The sequence below is a fragment of the Pteronotus mesoamericanus genome, unplaced genomic scaffold, assembly GCF_021234165.1.
Source record: "Pteronotus mesoamericanus isolate MK-2021 breed Mesoamerican mustached bat unplaced genomic scaffold, CSHL_Meso_final contig_24, whole genome shotgun sequence".
Classification (NCBI taxonomy): domain Eukaryota; kingdom Metazoa; phylum Chordata; class Mammalia; order Chiroptera; family Mormoopidae; genus Pteronotus; species Pteronotus mesoamericanus.
The window spans coordinates 23,695,096-23,717,592 of record NW_026555100.1 but is presented as its reverse complement, the minus strand read 5'-3'; the positions used below and the strand labels follow the sequence as shown (position 1 = coordinate 23,717,592).

The 22,497-nt window shown below is 37.1% G+C and overlaps 1 protein-coding gene across 1 annotated transcript in view; it reads left to right on the top strand.

Annotated features, from left to right (window-relative positions):
* PRKG1 (protein kinase cGMP-dependent 1) overlaps positions 1-22,497 on the top strand; it is a 1,177,478-nt gene that overhangs the window by 11,768 nt on the left and 1,143,213 nt on the right. The window lies entirely within an intron of this gene.

The window sequence follows — 22,497 nt, the reverse complement described above, 5'->3', positions numbered from 1 at the left end:
ACAATAAAATTTAATCATCTTTTCCTGTGGATCTTCCCCACCTGCCCTCCAGGAGAGAGCTACTGTTAACCTTCCTGTATGTTTATGCAAACCTTCATATAAAGAGAACTTCTCTGCCCATTTGGAGTGTTTTGGTTTTTTTTTTTTTTAACTGAAAGGGAATTATTCTACAATACTCTTTAGCATTCTGCTGTTTTTTTGCTTAGTAATAGCTCCTAGGATTCTTTCCAGATCAGTCCATATCGATCTTTCTAATAGCCACGTACAATCCCATAATATTCCTTTACTTCAGCTTTTATTTGTTTTTTGTAAGCATAAACAATGCTGCAACTAATATTCTTGTGCACATGTTCTCGTGGGGTTTTTTTTATTTATATGTGGAATAAATTCCCAAAATTGAGAGAGCTAGCTAGGTCAAAAGTGTTGCTCATTTTCAGTGTGACCTTTTTAGTTTATGTGATTATGCATATACCTTCTAGATGAGATAAATGATCTCTAACGCTTGCTTTTAAAAATAGAAATATGCTTCATGGCATTGAAAAAGTGAATTTTCTATATTAAAGACAGAATTTTAAAAAATCAAACCATAGCAGTAACATGTGGAAAATTCTTATTTATTTATTTATTTATTTTTTATACTTGAGTTGCTTTCATGAGAACACTTTCTGAAGCAATGTTTACATGCCCTTTTGTTTTTCAGATTTAGAAAGTCCACATTGTGCTTTTGGTTTCTTCTTCTTTTTTCAAATTGAATAAAACTCTAGAATTCCTACAATGTGATTTTGTAAGTAAGGGTAAAATTGTTTGTATATAATGCTGTTAAGTAACTAAAGTCTTTCTTAAAGAATCACAATGATTTGTTTTTCTTTCATTAAAATACATTTTGGACACTTGAAGGATTCTGAGGAACTTGCTCCCACTTGGGAAAATAACAAATTCCTCCTCTCTCAGCTACATTTTTGTTTTTTAAAGACCGGGGGGAAGATTTGGACATATATGGTATTGGAACTACTCAGTGGAGCTTTCTTTTTTATAAGATAATAACCTCTAGTAGAGTTTTCTTTCCTTTTTTTTTTTACCATTGTCATGATATTGGACTAGATTTACTGAAAGGTAACTTTGCAAACATTTATTAGGATCCTAATTCAGTCATATTAAAGGTAATCAATCATGAAGTTGAAGCCAAAAAGTGAGACACTTTTTGGAGAGTAGAAAGAATAAACTCAAATTTTATCCAGTTTTGTAGAGAATGTATCATGATATTAAAACAATAGCCTTTAGGGTAACAGACCTGAGGTCGAACTCTGGCTCCTCCTGTATATACCAGCTGTGTGATTGGAGGTGAATTACTACATCTCTCTGAGCTTTGGTTTCCATACCTGTAAAATAGAAATAATGATAATTCCTCCCCATAAGACTTGTGTACAGGACATATTTCATACATGTTTGTCGAAAAAGAAAAGATGATGTGATTGTAAAGTGGTAAATAGAGTTGGGAAAGTTAGACAGCTACATGCAAAAAAAGGAAACTAGACCACCTCTTTACACCACATGCAAGAATAAATTCGAAATGGATTAAAGACTTAAATGTAAATCTCAAAACCATAAAAGTCCTAGAAAAAAATCATAGGAAGTAAAATCTAAGACATTTCGCATAGCAATATTTTTTTCTGATATGTTTCCTTGGGCAAGGGAACAAAATATAAACAAATGGGATTACATCAAAATAAAAGTTTTTACATAGCATAGGAAAGCAACCAAATGAAAAGACAACACACTGAATGGGAGAACATATTGGCCAATGATATATCCGATAAGGAGGTAATATCCAAAATTTAGAAAGAACCTCCACAACTCAACACCAAAACAAACAAACAATCCTTGTAAAAAATGGGCGAAGGACCTGAGCAGACATAGATATTTCACCAAAGAGGACATACAGATGGCCAGCAGATATATAAGAAATGCAATTTAAAGCTCCAATTAGATACTGTCACCCACCTGACAGAGTAGCTATCATCAATAAATCAACGAAGAGCAAGTGTTAGCAAGGATGCGGTGGAAAGGGAATGCAGATGGATGCAGCCACTGTAGGAAACAGTATGAAGTTACCTCAAAAAAAATTACAAATGAAACTGCCTTATGACCCAGTGATTCTACTTCTGGGGATATATCCAAAGACACCCAAAATGCTGATTCAAAAAGAATATATGCACCCCTATGTTCACTGCAGCATTATTTACAATAGCCAAGATTTGGAAGCAGTCCAAGTACCCATGAGTAAATAAGTGCATAAAAAAGCTGTGGTATGTTTACATAATGAAATACTACTCAGCCATGAAAAAGAAAGAAATCTTACCTTTTGCGACAGTGTGGATGGACCTGGAGAACATTATGGTAAGTGAAATAAGTCAGAGAAAGGCAAGTACCACATGATCTCCCTCATATATGGAATCTAATGAACAAAATAAACTAACAAACAAAATAGAAACAGACTCAGATACAAAGAAGAGACTGACAGCTGTTAGTGGGGAGGAGAATTGGGGGCTGTGTGAAAAAGTGAAGGAATTAAGCAAAATGGATAAATAAATAAAACGCACAGACAACAGTTCCGGTCTTACTAGCCTGACACTATGATGTAAAAATACATCCAAAGCATCCGCGTCTTCAATCATTAAAACCCTCACAAGGTTGTTGAGGTTAAATGAGCTCACACATGTAACAGATTTAGTGCAGTGCCTCACAAAGTCATTTAATACATGTTATTTCTTAGGGTTCTTATCCACTGATTCTGACTTAATTCACCCAATGTATAATGCATATTTTTTCTGATATTTCTAACTCTATCCTTTTTTCTCATTCTGTTCATTGAAGTAGTTCTGACCCTATTTTCAGTCATTTTCTGAATCACAGATGACACTCTGACAGGCCATTTTTAGGACTTATTTTCCTGTCTTTATTTTTCACCCATGGCATAGTCTCAGGTTTGTTTGTTTTTTCCTGCAAATTTCACATCCCCTTCCTCACTACCTTATCATATTAGAAACTTAACCACTTTTGTACTAGGTTTAGCTGTGTTAAGGCCCCCTCTGCAGCTGTCTGCTCTCTAAGCTGAATAAACCCAGGGCTTTGCAAACTCGGTTGTATATAGAACACCTGGGGAATCATATTGATGGTAGATTGTGAAGGTCTGGGGAGGGGCTTGAGATTATGTGTTTTTAATTAGCTCTCAGGCGATGCTGATGCTGCTGATCTTCAGGTTCTTAAATAGCCAGGGATTAACCAATGGTTTTTCTCTGGGCTCCTTCCTCCCCCCACCCTTTTTTATCATTCAAGTTAAATTTTATATGCATATAAACTACAATCGGACACACTAATGTATTAAGATGGGTTGCATTTTAAAATAAACTTATTATATCTAGGAAAACCTAAAGGAAACATTCTGGCATTTTTTTCTCCTTCTGAACAACAAGTACACACAGCTGTATATTGAAAAGGCTGTGCTTGGGTTTAATGCCTAATATTTTAGTCATGTTGCTTAACCTGTTTGAACTTCAATTTCCTGCCTATAAAACAGGAATAAAAAGGCCCACCTAAACCTAACTGAAGTTTTGTAAAAGATCTCTCATAAGCGTAAATGATAGCCATTGCTTTTGTAGTTTTCAAACTAGTGTTCGAGAAACAAAGCCAAATTTGTCCCTACATTAAAAATATGATCCAGAAAGAATTTTAGCTCAGCTACAACGGGGAAGTAAGAAATACTAATTCAGCATTTGCTACTCTGTGCAAGGCACTCATTTGCATGCTTCATTGCTCTTCGCAACAAGCCACGTGGCCTCATGGTGACTCCAGGCGAGACCTATTCCATGTGTTCTGTACAGATGAGGAAACTCAGTCCAGATGTGTGAAGTGACTTACTCAGAGGCTGGCTGGCCAGGACTACCTTGGGGTGGGGTCCTAGCAGTGTGCAAAACGGCGATCACAGCAGGAGTACAGGGGCAAATATGAAGAAAGTGGCTGGGGGCAGGCCCTGAGTTCATTCATATCCAGCGCTGCTGCAACTGCAGTGCATGTAAACATCTTGTGGGGACTCTGTGTTACAAGGAACATTCCTAGGCTCTACCCCCAAAGATTCGGACTTAATGGATTTAGGAAATCTGGTACCAGGATATTTGCCAGACCGTCCTGGAGAAACATGTCTGCAAATGTGTCCCTTCAGGAGGGTGAGCACATACATTCTTTCCCCAGGGCTGCTGTGGCACATCAGTATAAACTGCGTGGCTTCAAACAACCAAAATGTATTTTCTCCCAGTTCTGGAGACTAGAAGTTTGAATTCAAGGAGTCAGCAGCACCATGCTCTCTCTGTAGACTCTAGGGGAGGATCCTTCCTGGTCTCTTCCTAGCTTCTGGTGGTTGCCTGAAATCTTTGGTGTTCCTTGGCTGGTAGGTTATCACTCCAATCCCAGCCTACATTTGCATGGTAATTTTTCCCCAAGGGTGTTTCTTTGTCCAAATTTCCCTTTTTTTATAGGAACAAAGTGATTGAATTTAGGGGTCCACCCACCCAGGATGACCTCACCTTGATCACATCGGCAAAAATCCTATTTCCAGAAAAGGCCATATTTACATGTTCCACAAAAACATCAATGTCGGGAGCAGTTTTCAACTCAATACACCACACCATACGTATTTTTAAAAAATCTCTTCAAACCAAATATATAAAGCTGTGACTTCTGAAGTCCACTGAGCCCCCTGGAAAGAAGTTTTGGATGAGATAAGGGGTGGAGGACACAATAATGACACAAGGTTTTATAGAGGCTCTTCCACCTGCTGTTTGTAGCTGCCCTCCTCTCCCCGACACCTTTAAAAAAATGTATCAATTGATAATGTGTTTATTGACAGTTCTTTGGTTCAAATGAAAGTATTAGATCCTTGTAATTCCATGAAATGTCACAGATCTTTGGTGATTTTGGGTCTCTTGTTTTTGTGGTGTGAGTTTTATAAAGATTTACAGAGAAGCAAAATTGAGCTCAAAATGAGAGACAACTAGTGATTTTCGTTTCTGTAGCCTGTTGTTTACTTACCTGTAATTTTAGGGTGAACACGACTTTTATGCTGTAATTTCAATGCTTCCCTATAATTTTAGTAAATTGTTTCTTTAGGGTTACAAGGAATAAGTGAAATGAATGTCAGATAAGCGCATTATGATACAGTTTTTCTTTGTCATTTATCCAAACTATGTCAAAATATGAACTAATTTAGAAAAGCTTTAAATATTTTAATCAATTAAATCACACATTTAAAAAAGAGCAGGGTTATATTTAGACATAAACTATTTTTTAAGATGACATTTTATATATTTAAAAGTAGAATTTAAACAGTTTTCTCATTTGTACCCCAAGATAAGGCCCAAAACCCATGCTTTGTAACCTAACTAGAGGGCTTTTGCTAATGTGTTGTAAAATAGGCATAGTATTCTTACCAGTAAGAATTCAAACTTTCTCTTTAGCATTTAAGAAAATCTCAAAGACAGTATGAATTGCTTAAATAGTCTTATTTGTAATTTGGCTTTATATAAAATAGATTATAAAATAAAAGATGCCCAGTTACTTGAAAGTATAATTTAAAAATTTATGGTAGTATGGTAAATTTCTATTTGAGTACATTTAATTCCCAAACACTCCTTATTGGAGATTCTTGAAAGAATCCAGGTTTCTGGGAATGGTTTTGGGCTTCTTAAATGTATAGAATATTGAATGGTGTATTGTTCCATGTGGACTTTTTGAAGCTTTTTGGAAAGAAAAATATCTCAGAACACTACACAACACAGGCAGAAGTGCCTGTTCTCCATTCTCATTGAGATTGTATATATCTTTGCTTTGTTTGCCTTCTATCCCTCTACCATCAAGTTTTTTAAAAGAACGTATGTCTTCTCATTGATGGAAGGGATTTTAGGAATAACTCAGATGGCCATTTCATTTTACAGCAACTTTACTGGGAATATGGAAATGCCTTCAGTAGTAGGCAGAGCAGTCTGCAAAGGGTGAGTTGGGAAGGGTAAATGGGCACTGTTTTGTGGAAATTTTTGAGGGCCATCTTTTGTACGAAGTTTGGTAAAAGTAGATTTAAAGGTAAATATGGAATTCCAAAGAGCAGAGGCAGAAAAGTGAAATTTACTGCTTAACATTTGCCATTGGCTCTGTACTAAGCATCTTTATTAATTATTTGGGTAAAGATATCAATGGCATCTCACTCAAATTTGCAGAAGGCACAGCGCTGTAAGGGTTGGTAACTATCTAAAGACAGAATTAAGTTCCCAAAAGACTATGATGGGCAAGAACAGTGAGTACCATCCATATACCCCCAATGCTCTCCTGTGACAGAAAATATTTCCTAAAGTTCCCTGATTATCCTGCAATGGAAATCATAGATAATATAACCCGCCTGCACACATAATTACAAGTACATGATATTCTAACAACAGTATAAACAAAAAAAGAGAAAATAATGTATAATCAAATAATACATGGTTTCCTTAAGTAAGTGCTTGGATTGTCCAAGCTGGAGAAGACCACAGGAGAAGGACTACATGGTAAGTTGAACAGAAGATGTAAAGGGCTTGTACCGCCTCCTAGAACCATTTTATGTAACAACTGAGAAAACATACCTTGGTGTGTTGGTCCCTCCAGTGCCACTAGTGGTATTTCTGTCAAGTAACACAACCTTCCAAATTGACAAATAATGCTCTGTACAGTTTCTTACAAAAGATAATATCCACTTCTAGGAGTTGTATTCCTGATAAATTTACTATAATTTAAGACCACACAAAAATAAATATTTTGTATATATGTAAAAGAGATTTAGGTTCTAGGCTTAGAGAATTATATACAAACTTTTTTGCTGCACAAATGGCCAATGAGAAATTTATAAGCTCCCTTGGGTTGTAGAATAATTCTCCAACGTGTGGTATTCTATAGGTTGTAGAATGTAGTCAAAGAGCATCCTGCAAATTTCTGAAGTTCCCACAAGGGGGCAGTACCACGGGGCTAAAAGTATTTCTTGGAACTATTGACATTTTGTGTCTGAAAAGTCTGTTTTGCGGGGGCTGACACTGGTTAACAAAATTGTCCAGGTTTCAGGGCAGAGTTCTACAACACATCATCTATACGCTGTACTGTGTTTTCACCGCCCCAAGGGAAGTCTCCGTCCATCACCATTTATCCTTTGTATACCCTCTTCTACCACCACCTCCCCCCGCATCCCCACCAGGCAATCACCACACTGTTGTCTCTGTCCATAAGTTCTTTCTCTTATTTTTTTCTTTTTGCGCTAACCCTCCCTTCCCCTAACCTGCCCACCCCCGTCCCCAACAGTGGTCAGCCTGCTAGGAACCTGTCTCTATTTTGCTTGCTAGTTCATTTTGTTTATTAGATTCCACATGTGAGTTAAATAATATGGTATTTGTCCTTTTCTCACTGGCTTATTTCATTTAGCATAATGCTGTCCAGGTCCATCCATGCCGTCATGAAAGGTAAAATTTCCTTCTTTTTTACAGCCGAGTAATGTTCCAGTGTGTAAATGCACCACAGCTTTTTTATCCACTCATTTACTGGTGGACACTTGGGCTGCTTCCAAATCTTGGCTATTGTAAATAATGCTGCAGTGAACATAGGGGTACAAATATTCTTTCAAATTAATGTTTCAGGTTTCTTTGGATAAATTCAAAGTGGACACTGGGTCATAATGCAATTCCATTTTTACTTTTTTGAGGTAACTTCGTACTCCTTCCCACAATGGCTGTACCAATCTCATTCCCACCAACAGTGCTTGAGGGCTCCCTTTTCTCCACACACTCACCAAAGCTTGTATGTTGATTTATTGATGATGGCCATTCTGACAAGTGTGAGGTGAGATCTCATTGTGGTTTTAATTTGCATTTCTCTGATGATGTCAATCGAGGATCTTTTCATGTCTATTGACCATCGTTATGTTCTCTTTGGAGAAATGTCTATTCAGGTCCTTTGCCCATTTTTAAATTGGATTGTTTGTTGGTCATATGAATTCTTCCTAGATTTTGGATCTCAACCCTTTAGCAGATGTGTCATTGGCAAATATATTCTGCCATTTGGTGGGTGATCTTCATTTTGTTGATGGTTTCCTTTGCTGTGTAAAACCTTTTTAGTTTGATGTAGGCCCATTTGTTTATTTTCCTGATATATCTCCCTAGGCGAGGGAAACAAAAGAAAAACTAAACAAATGGACCTATATCAAAGGTCTTGTATGTGGGGGTCTGGGGAAAGGGTCTGCCCTGTGCATTGGAGGATGTTTAGCAGTGTCCGGGCTTTGACTAGATGCCTATAGCACCTCTCCTCACTACTAGTTAGAACAACCAAAAATGTCTTCAGACACTGTGTATTGTTTCCTGGGGGAAGTATTCACTAACTAAACATAATTGAAACCACTAACTAAATAAAAAATGTTTAATGGGGAATGGATGGAAAAATATTCCCCTGGGAGGAACCATGAAATAAATTTTACATTTGTAAGGGACTCTGTGGAAGCATTTGTGAAAAGATTTAGGGATTGTCTATAACTATTCTATGAGTCAACCATGAGATGTGGTTCATGTACATAAAAATTTAAAATTTTGTATTTTATTTTGTTTTATTCAGTAAAGGACTCGTGGCCACTGAAGAAAAGGTGTAAAATCACTAAAGGAAGATGTTCTACCTTTGCCTTACTCTGAACTAGTTGTTCCCACCAGCTGGGTCGTGCTCCATCCTGGGTACTTTAACAGGGCCAGTTACTTGCATATTGGAATGACGTTGCTTGTGTATTTTATAGATTCTTCTTGGTTTTAGCAGGCAGAATGAAGGCAAATGATTGCAAGTGACAGGGTGGCAGTTTCCAGCTCAGGGTAGGGAGGGTCTTTCTAATAGAGCTCCCTGATGGTCTGGACTAAGTTACTTTGCGAGGAATCACAAGTAGTGATGTTCAAGGAGAGATTTGTCGACAACCAGCCTTGAAAAAGTAGAATTATTTTTAAGGCTGCAAATTACTCTGAGTGGTATCTGTGTATTTATCCATTCCATACTTGTGGTCCCTTCTATACCACCATACGAAGTAGTCGTGGCCTCTGTAACTGAACACTTCCACTACCAGAAAATTCAGTACCTCCCTTCCCAACTAGCCATTCCAACTGTCCATGGGTGCACAGTCAGTGAGTGGCTGGGAAGGTACCACCAGTCTTCAGAATTAGAGCACATGTTTCAAAACATATTTTAAAACCAAAAATTAATTAATTCATTCATTCATCAAGTAATTATTTATTGAATGCCTACTTTGTGCCAGCCCTGTTCTAGGCCTCAGTGGTACAGTGGTGTCAGCCATTTGTAGCCTTTGGTCTAATAATAAAGGCAAACCATAAATCAGGGAACAAATAAAAAAGTAAAATTTCAAATTGTAATGAAGGCTAAAAAAGGTAATAAATGTGCTAAAGCAGGAAATATAAGGAAGAAGAGGGAGTTTATTTTAGATGAGATAGTCAACTATAAAAACTCTTAGGTAGCATTTAAACTACCAAGGACATCAAGGATGGATTAATTTTTCTAAGAATGGGAAGAGTGTTTTGGATAGAAACAAGAACATGCGTAAAGAACTGACATAGGAGAAGACATTGGCACATCTTGAGGCCCAGAAAGAAGGGCCGTGCAGCTGGAATACAGTGGGTGACTGGGAGTGTGGCGCGCAGTGAGTTTCCAGAAACACAGAGGGCTTATCTCACGTAGGGAGGCACTAAAGCTTAGAGATAAGAACGTGGACCAAGGAGCCAGAGAACCTGGGTTCAAGTTACGTTACTTTATTTTTTTCTTGCTGTCTCATCTGCAAAATTGGTTACCGAAAGTTTGTGTATATGTCATAGAGTAGTTGTGAAGATTAAATGAGTTACTATATGGAAAGTGCTTAGAATGGTGCTCACAGTTATAGAGGTTGTTACTATTGCCTCTGTTGCTGCTGCTTCTACTGCCACCGCTCACCTTAAATCCATGTTAAGGAATTGGGATTTCATTTTAAGAAAGTAAAACCACTGAAGGGTGTTTCAGTATGGATCCTTTTGTAAAACTTTTAAACAAGAACCAATGATGTTAACCTAATAAGGAAACGGGTGTGATTACTTACCTTAAAGTTTTGAATGTGTCATCCACAACAAAATAGGTCAAGTTATAAAAAGGCAGCCTTTTCTTTGGTCAGAGTTGTTCCTTTAGGTGATTTTAGTCATTTAACAATAATGTAGAGAGGCTGCACAACAACTGAGCAGTATCTACTTTAAACTAAGTTAATGATTGTATCATGTTTTCTAGGTTGCAAAAAACAGCCTTAAAGTATGCAGGAAGGATACTTAAAAAATAATAAAATCTAATATTTAGGAACAAAGTGTGAATGTTCTTTAGAAATAAAAAAGGAAATTTGAGACATTTTTTAAAGCTTTGGAGGAATGAAAAACATTTTCTTTTGACCGTGAACATAGCTAATGCATGTTAATTGGGTTTCTGCAGCCTGTATGCTTAGCTGTATAGCATCTTCTTCTTGCCCTATTGCACCTGGTTCTGCTTTTAAACCCTTGATGTTGCTCTCTGATAGAAGCACGCCAGGGCTTTAGGCTTATTGATTACTGCTGAGGGAAGAAGGTCTTGTTGCCTCATCAGAGCCGCTGCTCGGTGCTGGCGTTCTCTTTTTCACTTTTTGAGGTGCCCCAGAGGGCGGTATCAGTTTCATATCATATCAGCCAATGTAAGATGGTGTAATGTTTATTTTTATGAACCAGAGGTGTCTGCTGTAGCCTGGAAAGTGAGGTAAATCATTCCTTCAAAGAGTACTGATAGTAATCAAATCCCAGCCCTAAGTAATAGGGCTTCTGTGGGGAGAAATTATCTTGGAAACATTTTTTTTTTTTGAGACTGCAAGTCTTAGTGGCACTCCCCACCCGTGATGAAGCTGTACGTGCAGGAACACAGTTCAGTTTTTGGTCTTACTGCACATGGTACCAAGGACAGTTGGGGCTAGAGAGAGGAAGGACTGAGAAAGCTCATCTGTGACCTCACACTTGTTTAATCCTTCAATTCTGACCACCTCTGTAGTGCAGTGTGACTTCAGTTTGGCTCTGGGCTAAAAATAAAGTACAGAGACTGGGTTGAAATATTTCCCTTCTGTTCTTCCTGTTTTTCAAGTGTTATAGAGTAAGGCTGATGTTTTCACTTCTTAGAGCAGAAGTGTTTTTGAATATTATATGATAGGAACTTAATGTAATTTCCTACCATGTATATTTAGTACTTTGCAGGATTATTTCTAAACAATCCAGCTAAAAAGCCATTCCTATATTACTATGGAACAGAATCTTTGGGCTAAATAGACTTTTTTAAAATGAGAAAACGTTTTCATTGCAACCATTATTGAAAACGTTTCTAAGTACAATAATGTCTTTACTTAATTGTGAAAGAATGTCCAGATTGCAGTTAAATTGTTTTCCCAGGCTCTTGCAAGAGTTCCAAATTACCAAGCCTGTTTCTCTCTATATGTTCATCAAATATTTGTTTAATACCTATTATGTTTAACATACTGTGCTGTTATCTAAGACTGTTTTATATCAAGCATTTCATTTCATCATTAAATTATCTGTTTCATCTGTAGGTTAGTAAGAGTCCCCCTTGTCTCTCAACTGAAGCCACCATTCCTTAAGACCCCACTCTTAACTCTATTATGGGTCAGTGTAGCTCAGTAAATATTTAAGTGCTTGTCTACAGTATTCCAGGCCCTGTGTTAAGTCCTGGGGGAACAAAAATTCAGCCAGATACAGTTGTCAAGGAATTCACAGAAATGGATGGAGAACGCTCAGTAAAGAGTCTTTTCATAGTTGTGTAATTGCTGATTGAAGCCAGGGGAGGCGGTAAGGGCACTCGGAGAAAAGAGCATTTCCCTTGCGGTGAGGGGAAATCAGGAAAGCTCTCTGTAGGCGAGCATCGTCTACATGATAGGTATTTCCATGTATGTGTGTGCAGGACCTCAAGTGTCCATAAAATAAGGAATTTCAATTCAACAAACATTTAATATACATCCTTTATTGAATGCACTATAATTGGCAAGGGGACAAGAATGTAGGTTCAGAGATGAATGAGCCAGTTGTACTGCATTAAATGCTCTGCCAGCTCTGTTTCATCTGTACGATTTAAATGTTATATTCTCTGTTCTTTTTCTCAGCCAGAGGCTCTGTCTTGCTTTGTTTATGTCACTCTTACTATGATTGAATAAAAATTATTACTTTTTGCTGACAGAAATGCAGTGCATATTTCAAGCTAGAATGATTAACTAAAGATTCATTTCAGACTTCTATAATAAATGGAAAATGCTGTTTTACTTCTCTACTTTTTTTGAATATCATTTATTTCCTAAAGCACTTCAAAAGCCAGTGGGTAATACCTGTTGCCAGTATTTGTGCATTACCTCTATATAGAACTTCACAGGTTTTAAAGCAGTTTTCTGTTACGTCATTTCATTAATTCTAACCACAGCTCAGTGAAGAAGGTAGGTATTATCTCCATTTTAAAGCTGAGAAAACAGGCTCAGGCTGATCAAATGACTGGCTCAGGATCCTATAATAAACTCTCCTCATTTAACTCCTTGAGCCCCCAATCACTTCTGACTAAATTATTTTTGTTGTTGTTTAGGACTGTCGAAGTGCATCTCCTCTAAAAAGCCTTCCTTCATCTCTCAGCACTGGGATTGGCTGTCCCTCCTATATGCTCCCAAAGCACCCTGTATTTATCCATACAGCAGTGCTTGGGGTTTGATACCCTATCTGCCTGGTGACAAGTCGGTTTTCTAGACACTGTCTCCAAACAACCTGAGGAGGAGTTTCATGTCTTTGTTCTCACTGAATCCCCAAACCTAGTACAGTAGTACTTGCCACAGAGAAGAGTTCCGATAATTATTTATTGAATGAGAAAATTAAATAAAACTTTGTTATATTACAATGATATTATGTATGTGAGAGTGATTTGTCTATGGTTTGAACACAGTATGAGATATTCTCAGTCACATCATTGAAAACACCATGCAGTATTAGTGAGATGTATTTTCAGACTTTTAAAGAGTTTAACTTTTAGTTGAATGGACACTGTTATGGACTGAATGTGACCCCTCGGAATTCATATGTTGAAACCCTACACCCGCCCCCAGTGCGACAGTATCAAGAGGTGGTCCTTTCGAAGGTAGTTAGGTCAATACAGTAGAGACCTCATGAGTGGGTATTAGTGCCCTTATAAAAGAGGCCAAAAAGTTACTAGCTGCCTTTCTTCTGTGTGAGGAAACAATGAAACTGATTGGATTTTTGCAGCCCAGGAGAAGGCTCGCACCAGAACCTGACCCAGCTAGTAACCTGATCTTGGACTTCCAGCCTTCAGAACTGTGAGAAATAAATTTCTGTTGTTTATAAGCCACCTAATCTATAGCACTTTGTTAGAGCAGCATGACTTGACTAAGATAGGTGTATTATCGGTATGACGCAGTTATAAAATCAAAAGTTGCACTGACCTCTTATCCTTTCTGAGGGGTCTATTAATCTACTGGCTTTTAGTTGGGAAATATCTCATTTTAAGTCACAATTTCTAGATCACTGGATGAAATGAAAGAGTTGGAAAAGCCACAGTTGCTTATTTCATATTTATTTTATTTTAATATATAACCATGCAGCTCATTATCTTTCAGGTATTATCCAGAGTATTTTATATATATTAACTAATTTAATAGGAATTGTTATGGGTATTAAATTTCTCCTCAAATGAGAAATGTGTCTTTATTTCCCCTTCAGCTTTGAAGGATATTTTTGCTGGATATATAATTCCATGTTGGCTTCTTTTTCTTTTAACATTTTAAACGTGTTACCACATTGCCTTCTGGCTTACATTGTCTTTTTATTTATTTTTTTCGACACAAAGTCTGTGATAATTTCTGTATTTGTTTCTTTGTAGGCAACATATCTTCATTTTCTCTGCTTGCTCTTTAGATTTCCTCCTGTCATGGGTTTACAACAATTCAGTTATGATGGGTTTGGTGAGGTTAAATGATTCTGTGGAATTAGGATTCAAATTCAGGCAATCTTCCTTTAGTGGCCATGCTCTTAAACAATATATTATACTGTGCTGCCTCTTTAAGGTTAGACATTGGCATTTAAAAAAAAATAAAGACACCAAAGCAGAGAGCGGTAAATATGGGTCTCCTGATTTGTAGGCCAGTGTATTCATTTCCATTAAGCACTGAGAATGGAATCATACCTCACTTATTCTATATATATATTATTTTTGATGTTTTTTACAAAAGTTCAGGGAAGTTATTTCCAATCTTGTATTGCTTTTATCTCCAGAGAATAGAGATCTATTTGCTTTTATCTCCAGAGAACAGAGATCTATTAGGAAGTTTCAATATTTAAAACTGGTAACAAATTGACTTGTGATTCAAATATAGAGACCTACTAAAACATTTGACTGGGACCAAACCCTCTCAGTGGGCTCATCTAGTTTTTTCTTACACATCAGAAACTCTGGTTGGTAATCATATATTTGATTTTTGAAATAGGGATATAAGCAAATTAATTTTTACTCAGGAAATGGATTTTTTTAGGACAAAGCACTTTCCGATAATAGGATTCATGAGTAAATATTATAAAAGGGATCCCTGATGGTAGAAATATTGTGAATTAGTAATCCAGAGTCTTACTTTGCTTGTTATTGTAAACACTATAAAGTTAAAATCTTATGCAGTTCTAAAGTATGTCCTAGTACTGCATGCTCGTATAGGAGGCCAGAATTCAGTCCAATAGTTCCTACTCAATGTTTCTTTCATCTCTTAAGAGTGTGATTATCAAAAAATTAAAAAGTTTCAGCTCATTTACAGCTCTGCCCCCCAAATAGTCACTTTTTCTAATGGAAAAGAATAAAGTATTGCAGTATGAGGCTGTACTCATGATTTTATGTAATATAAATGGACTAAAAATAATCCTGTAAATTTTAATATGTTTATTTATTATGCAGCAAGTTGTTTAGCTGAAAATTCATAGGCTGCTTTGCACAATGAAGTGTTATAACCAACTGAAATTTAGTGGGTGGGTTGAGTGGTAGGTACTTATTTATGTATTTGCAATAGCAATAGGGTTATAGATGACCTATACTTGAACCACATTTCATACATGTTCTAGAAGCTAGTAATTGGAAAATTACGGCTTAATGTCTAGTTATGGTTATATAGGCATCCTTGCAGGATTAACAAAACAACCCATCACAAATAAAATTCACAATGATGATGCCTTCATGATGACAGTAATTTATAATTAAAAAACAGAAGCAATGGAAAACCGTGGCCAAGCCAAGGCAGCATTTTGCAGTGCTGCCTTGCAGAAAATCATAGAAATCTTGAGTATCTGCATGTTGCATGTGCAATTGAGCTTCCCAAAGTTGCCAAATGAATGGCAGATTCTTTGGTAAAATACTGAATGAATAAAGTCAGTAAACTCTCATAATACGCTAATTTAGGTTTATTAGTACTTAGTCTTTGTAACTTTAATAATTCACCTGGTAAGTTACTAGTAAATAGCTCTTAATGATATTATCTAATAAATACAGCCATGAAGTTAGCTCACTTACCTATAAAACTAAAGATAGCCTGGCTTTAAAAAAATCAACTTGCGAAATATCAAGGAACCCCTTGGGGCTATGGACCACACTTGAGCAACATGTAATTTATTAATAATTTATCCAATGTGTCTTAGTAAACCGAGAACAGAAATAGACCTTTAGATGCCCCTGTGCCTGTTATGTCATATTTCTGTATTATAGCAACAAAAGCTGCTGTTATTCTCCAACTGGCTATGAAACCTGGAGAATTTTTTTCAATGATATCACTTTGATTACTTATTTTTCTAGCTCACATAGTTTCTCGCCTCCCCTGCACTCATTCATGGAGTCCATTTATTATTGCTCATTTTCCAGCCTCTTCTATCAGTGAAAGAAGGTGTATGCTTTAATTGGAATGATCTAGCTGTGCTTTATACCCCATCATGAATCAGTGAACCCTGTGAGAGCATTACTTTCTAAATTTATAATTTCAAGATTAACTGTCGACAGCTCATAATCTGTGCTTTGATTTAGAATATCATTATCCCAAATGTGTTCGGGAAGATCTAATTTTATAGATTGAAAAAAAGTTCTAGTTGGGAACTCTGTATGTCATATTCCCATCTTGGAAATATACAGCGTGTGTTAGCTTATTAAGGACTCTGAGAAATACTGCTTTCAAGAAACTTTTAAAATTCTTTTAAAATCAGCATTTCCCGTAGTTATGCCATGGAGCCTGTCTCCCTGTCTCCTGCTCCAATTTTCTTTTTTCCACACAGAACACTTAACATCATACAGGATTGCTGTTCTCGAAGAAAATCCCCTGGGAAAGATCATGTTAGAGTACATTTAGGGCATAAGTGATTTTCCTGATTCACATCCCAGTATTACGCAGGCTTTTTCTTCTGTGATCTCTCACCCATCCCTAACGCCCAATTTTTGAATGAAGTCTCCTCAATTCTCATATCTAAGCCTTCTCTCAAATTTAGTCATCCTGGTTTTATTAGATTTCTCCACATTTTACTCATAACTCTGGTAGATTATTCAAATTACAGTGAGAAGAATGAATAATATCTTACAATTAGTTATGTTTTATGGTTGTTATCTTTAACAGTGTCTTAAACCTTGTCTACAGATTGGACTCTCTCCCTTTCTTCCTTAGTAATCATTTCCAAGGATTATTGTTGGCATTTTCTTCTCTAGAGTTTTCCAGGGACTGAAAAGTGCCTAAAATGTTAATCCCAGCCTCGGCCCACTTCAGCCAGTGGGATTATGGTCAACTTCCCTATAAAGGCAATCTTTTTATATGACTGTACTTCGGGGCTCTCAAGGTATAAAAAAGAATGGAGTAGAAAAACTTCCCTACCAGATCAAAGTTGTTGTGTTCATTGAATTTAACAAATGGAAGTGTCTTCAATACTAAATTTAATTAAGAACCATCTAAACCAGTGCTGTTATAGGAATACAAGATAACTGAGCATTTGTGGAATTAAGTACCAGGGGCTACTACATAGCTTTGAAATATAAAGTTAAAATGAAGGATAGTCCTGGCTGGGTAGCTCAGTTGGTTAGAGTGCTGTCCTGATGTGCCAAGGTTGTGGGTTCCATGCCCAGTCAGGCCACGTGCAGGAAGCAACCAATGAATGAGTACGTAAGTGGAACAACAAATTGATGTTTCTCTCTCTCTCTCTCCCTCTCCCTCCCTTCATCTTTCTCTCTAAAATCATTGAATAACAAGAAATAAAATGAAGGAGAGCAATTTATTTTTATAGGCAGGGTTTGAAAGTTAGAGTTATTTTTTCATTGCTACTTATTGGATAGTGTACCCTGAATCACCCTTTCTCCACAAGGGTTCCTAAATAAAAACATAGACTGGATAAAAAAGGTGACAGTCAATGTTAAAGATACTAAGTATAAAGTGTAACTAATTGTAAGGTATAGTTTATTCTTCCAACTGTAGTTTTGATGGGTAACTAGTATTACAAGTAAAATGTAGAGGAATCATGCAAGATGATAAAGATAGGATTTAAAAAATACCCAGAGTCTAGAACATAAATCAAAGCAGTCTGCTTTAGAAATTTCTTGGAGAGTCTTTGTTTTTCTTATAAATTTCCATGCATTTTGTTTTCTAGTTCATACCACGTCAATGTTAATTTTCCTATGCAAATGTTTTATTTCTCTGCCCCTATATGCAGGAAATCTGCCACCATGTTCATCCTGTGGCCTTGTGTTTCCAGGCTCTCGGCCACTTACTTTCAGGGGCCAGGAGGGCTCCCATTTAAGCAGTGAGGTTAGGAAGTGATCTTTGTATCTGTGCATCTATGCTCTTTCAGTCTCTCTGAATCAGTGCTTATTTCTTCAAGGTAAGAAATCCTCAGCATTCTCTCTGTGCCCTTACTATTAAAAACTGGACTGTGTCAGAACTATTCAATACACTATCTTAGGGGTAACAACATCCATGTTCTCCAATTAGTTTTCATTCTAAATGACCCTAACTTCTGGAAAGAAGGTTTCTTCCATTCCCAATGTCTAACAGGAAGAACTACCATGTCCAGCTCCACGCTGGTAGCATATAAACTGTAAGTGAATTTTAAGACTGCTATATCGTTTTACAAACTGTCATAAATTTTTATTCTCTAAAAGTTTTTAAATCTAGGAAGGCCATTCAAACAGATAAGAAAATTGGACAATCACCCATATGTTAAGGTTTGAGGGTATTAATTACAGTGATATATGACTGCATCTAAAAAAAAAATCCCAAGACAAATGACTTAAAATAACCACAACACTTATTTTGCTCACAAATCTGCATTGTAGATGATCTCTACTCATTTATTGTAAGCTAGGAGCTGGAATCATCTGAGGGCTTGCTTACCCATGTGTCTGGTAGTTGATCACAGATGTTGACTGGTCCTCAGCTATGGCTGGGGCTGGAACACCCAGGTGTGGCCTTTCCTTGTGGCTGCCTCACTTCCTCACAGCCTGGTAGCTGGGTGCCAAAGGGATAGCACCCTAGAACTCCAAGCAGAAGCTTAGATCCCATCTTTTGATGGGGGAGTGTCAGTGTCACTTTGTAACAAGAGCATGAAAGATGGGATATGTTAGTGAGAGCATCTTTGGAATTTGAAGACTCTATCTGTAGTTTAATTAGGTGTTTCTTGTGTTCCCAAAGTGGTCCTGTTGGAATTGTTCCCTGTGTGTGTGTGCACACACACAAGTTAAAATAGTAAGGCCCCTATAAAATGTACATTTTCCTGTGGATTTATTTATTTGCTTTATTGTAGACCTCTATAAAATGTACATTTTATTGAGCTTAATATCTTAAACCAAGGCCAGAATTATTTTAAAAAGTTTATTGTTTACTCAGATGATTTTGCAGGGTCCTGGAAGAAGAGATAAATTGTGATGCAGGAAGAAGAAAAACAAGGTCCAAAGCAATCTTAGGGGACAGCATCACTACAAGGTTAGAGCTTCTGATGGGACTCTAACAAGGCGGAAGAATTCCAGAGAATTAGGTACTGATGACAAAGTACATCTCCCTCACAATTTTACCAAAGGCTAGCCCAGCCTCTTGGTTCCCATAGCGTTTCTCAGGAAACATAACTTCTTCTAGAACTTGCTTCCAAATGTAGGAAACTGCCCTTTTGTTTATTCAGTGTGTCTCTCTACCACAATTATATCGTCAGTTAACATTTCTGATTCATTTTTCCAAAAAGACAGGACAAATTCTTGCCAGTTTAGTCAAGTGCGTTGGCTTGAAGTCTTTCATTTTTACCATATTTGGCGAACTGCACAGAGTAGATAAAACATAAAAGAGTTTCTTTTTATCCTTATCTAATTGCCTGTAGATCATCTATCAAATAAAAATAAAAGCCTGGTTTGTGCAGTGGGTATGAATCTTATTCTACAAACTCAGATGTTCAAGGAACCCATCTCTTTATTTTTATTAAACCAGTACATGTTCGACCTTGAGCCTCCGTTGGGATCAGCCCTCGTCATTATTGGAGTTCTCTCTTCCTTGGAGTTGTGAGAAGGTTCTAGGATCTTGACCATCAGCAAAATATTGGAGAGGTCCTTCCAGTCATCAGTCATCAGACCACCTTGGTTGTTGCCGAGATACACACTGCCCCAGTTTACATGGAGACCTCAGGTCTGGTGGCTCTGCTGTTTTGGGGTCACCCTTAGGGCAAGAGCCCCGTGTCTGGGTTTCACCACCTAGGCCCTTCTCATTTCTGGACATCTCTTCCTCAGGGCACTGCTGCTCAACCTTGTGAAGATCCCTTATGCTCTTGGGACACCCTGATTTCTCTTGCCTCCTCTTCTGGGTCTGAGAAAAAGTCTCTTTTCCTTTTGCTCCCTCTCGAAGGTATTCCCCTCTCTGCTTCCTCCTGGGCACCTAGTATGGTGGGATTTCACCAAAGATTGGAAGAGAGTGTCTGGCAGACAATCTGCACTCAGCCTTTTAATAAAAACCTCCTCTGAGCCCAGGTGAGCTGCTTGACATTTGAGAAGTGAACACAGTATAAGAACATTCATCCCTTGATACTTGAATTCATTTTTGCCTCAAATGTAAATCTATTAAGACAAAAATGATTCTTGTTCACTCTTACTCTGAATAGCAAATATAGGGCTATTAATAGATTCTCCTAAGGGAGAATACAGGATTTAACATATATGCTGAGATATATTTGTATTAGACTTAAAAACTAAGTGTCCATAAATATGCATTCATATTAACTAGTGGGGCAACTTAAGTAGAAGGGGTATTTGACAGAAGATAAATGATCTGGATAATAATATTTGTGCTCTCATTCTGGGTTGTATACAACCCAGAAGGGTGGAGGGACAATATGAATTTTGTGGACCTCAGTTTCCACTTTGTCAAACTAGAAAGTAAAACTAGATCTTCTCAAATGCCCTAATAGTTCAAACACTTCATGGTTTTACCAGCTCTTCTACAAGTACAAAACATCATATGCTAAAGGGGTCTTGTAAATTTGCAGTGTAAGAGGTTCAGTCTGCCCCTGGCCAGGTGGCTTAGTTGGTTGGAGCATTGTCCCATACACCAAAAGGCTGCAGGTTCAATTCCTGGTCAGGGCACATACCTAGGGTGTTGGCTTGATCCCTGGTCAGGGTGTGTGCAGGAAGCAACCATTTGATGTTGCTTTCTCACATTGATTTTTCTCTCTCTCCCTCTCTCTCTTCCTTTCTCTCTAAAAAAAATCAATAAACACCTTCTGTGGTAAAGATTATTTAAAAATTCAGCCTGAACACTGTGCCTTTCATAACTGTGTATGTGCTACCTAAGTCTCATGTAAACACATAAAGAAAGCTGTAGCGCTCTCCATGGTGACATTTCCAATGGGATTTATCCATAAGGCATTGTGAAGTTTGGTACAATAATTGTGTCAAAGGCCAGGCATATGAAAGCAGAGATGAAACCTAGAAAACTAGAAGAAATCATGACCTGTGCACTAATACCATCTCCACTGACTTTTCTTTTTTACTGAATGAATTCACAGAGATGGTTTCTAGAAATCAAATCATAGGGAGTTGTTTAAATTGATCACTTAAAAGCAGATTAGGAATAAAAATAATGCAAAACTTGGGCATTTTCTGTGGGCTCTCAAACTTCATTGTTTTTCAAAGTGCAATTCCAATTTGAATTTAAGCCAAAGATTTTCCTCTGGTATTTACCAAGCTATCCTTGTAGTTTCGATACCCCTGGTTGTGCTCAGAGGAAAACAAACAAAGCCATGTAGCATAAAACAATTTTCACTTTAAAATTTAGCCAAGAACATTCAGAATTGGCAGAGAGTCTGCTATTCCAAAGATTTCCAGGCCAGTACTACACATTTTAGCATTATACTGTGAATGTTAAAACATTTATGCCATTTTAATTGACACTGTCATTTTCGACATATTAGGATAATAGATGATATTCAAATCTTAACATCTCCATTGATCAAATATAATCCCTCTATCAGAAGAACTTAAGATGTCCAAGCAGCCTTAACTGCTCAAGTGTGCTTGGTACAACATGGTGTCAATTTTCATTTACATGTAAACGAAGTACTGTATTTTGCTGTGTATAATGCACTTGAAGGAAAAGTAAGGATGCACATGATACATAGTTAGTACCTAAAATACCTTGTATCCATTCTTGTGTTTCGTAATTATTTGTTACATAAAATTTCTTATCGCATAGTATGTTCTAAAATAACTGCTAATATTCTTTTATGATATAAAAAAGTATCTAAATATAAATGAAAAATTGAATTAAAAAAATAAAATGAAAGTTTGGGCCAAAGACATGGATGTGCATTATATAGAGGAGCACATTATACACAGCAAAATATGATACTTCTAAATCTAAATCAGGATCTTCTCCAGTATTGGCCAAAACTCAGTGTTTATAATAATTTGTACTTTTATTTAATCCTCACCCAAAGATATTTTATTATTGATTTTTATGAGAGAGAGAGGGAGAGGAAGATGGAGAGAGAAAAACATTGGGGTAAGAAAGAAACATTGATCAGTGCCCCCCATCTGTGCCCCAATCGGGGATTGAACCCATAACCTAGGTATGTACCCTGAACAGGAACTGAACCTGCAACCTTTTGGTGTATAGGATGATGCACCAACCTACTGAGCCTCCTGGCTAGGGCAATAATTTATACTTTTAAAAATGAATCTGTATTTGAGTAATTGATATTTTTGTTGTTGTTGTTGAGGCCAAAATTACAGGCACTTATGTCTGGCTAATTATATTGGGGGTCAGTGTTAGATGGAACAGATGTTTATTTCCTCTCCCTTGCCTGGATCACCAGCAGG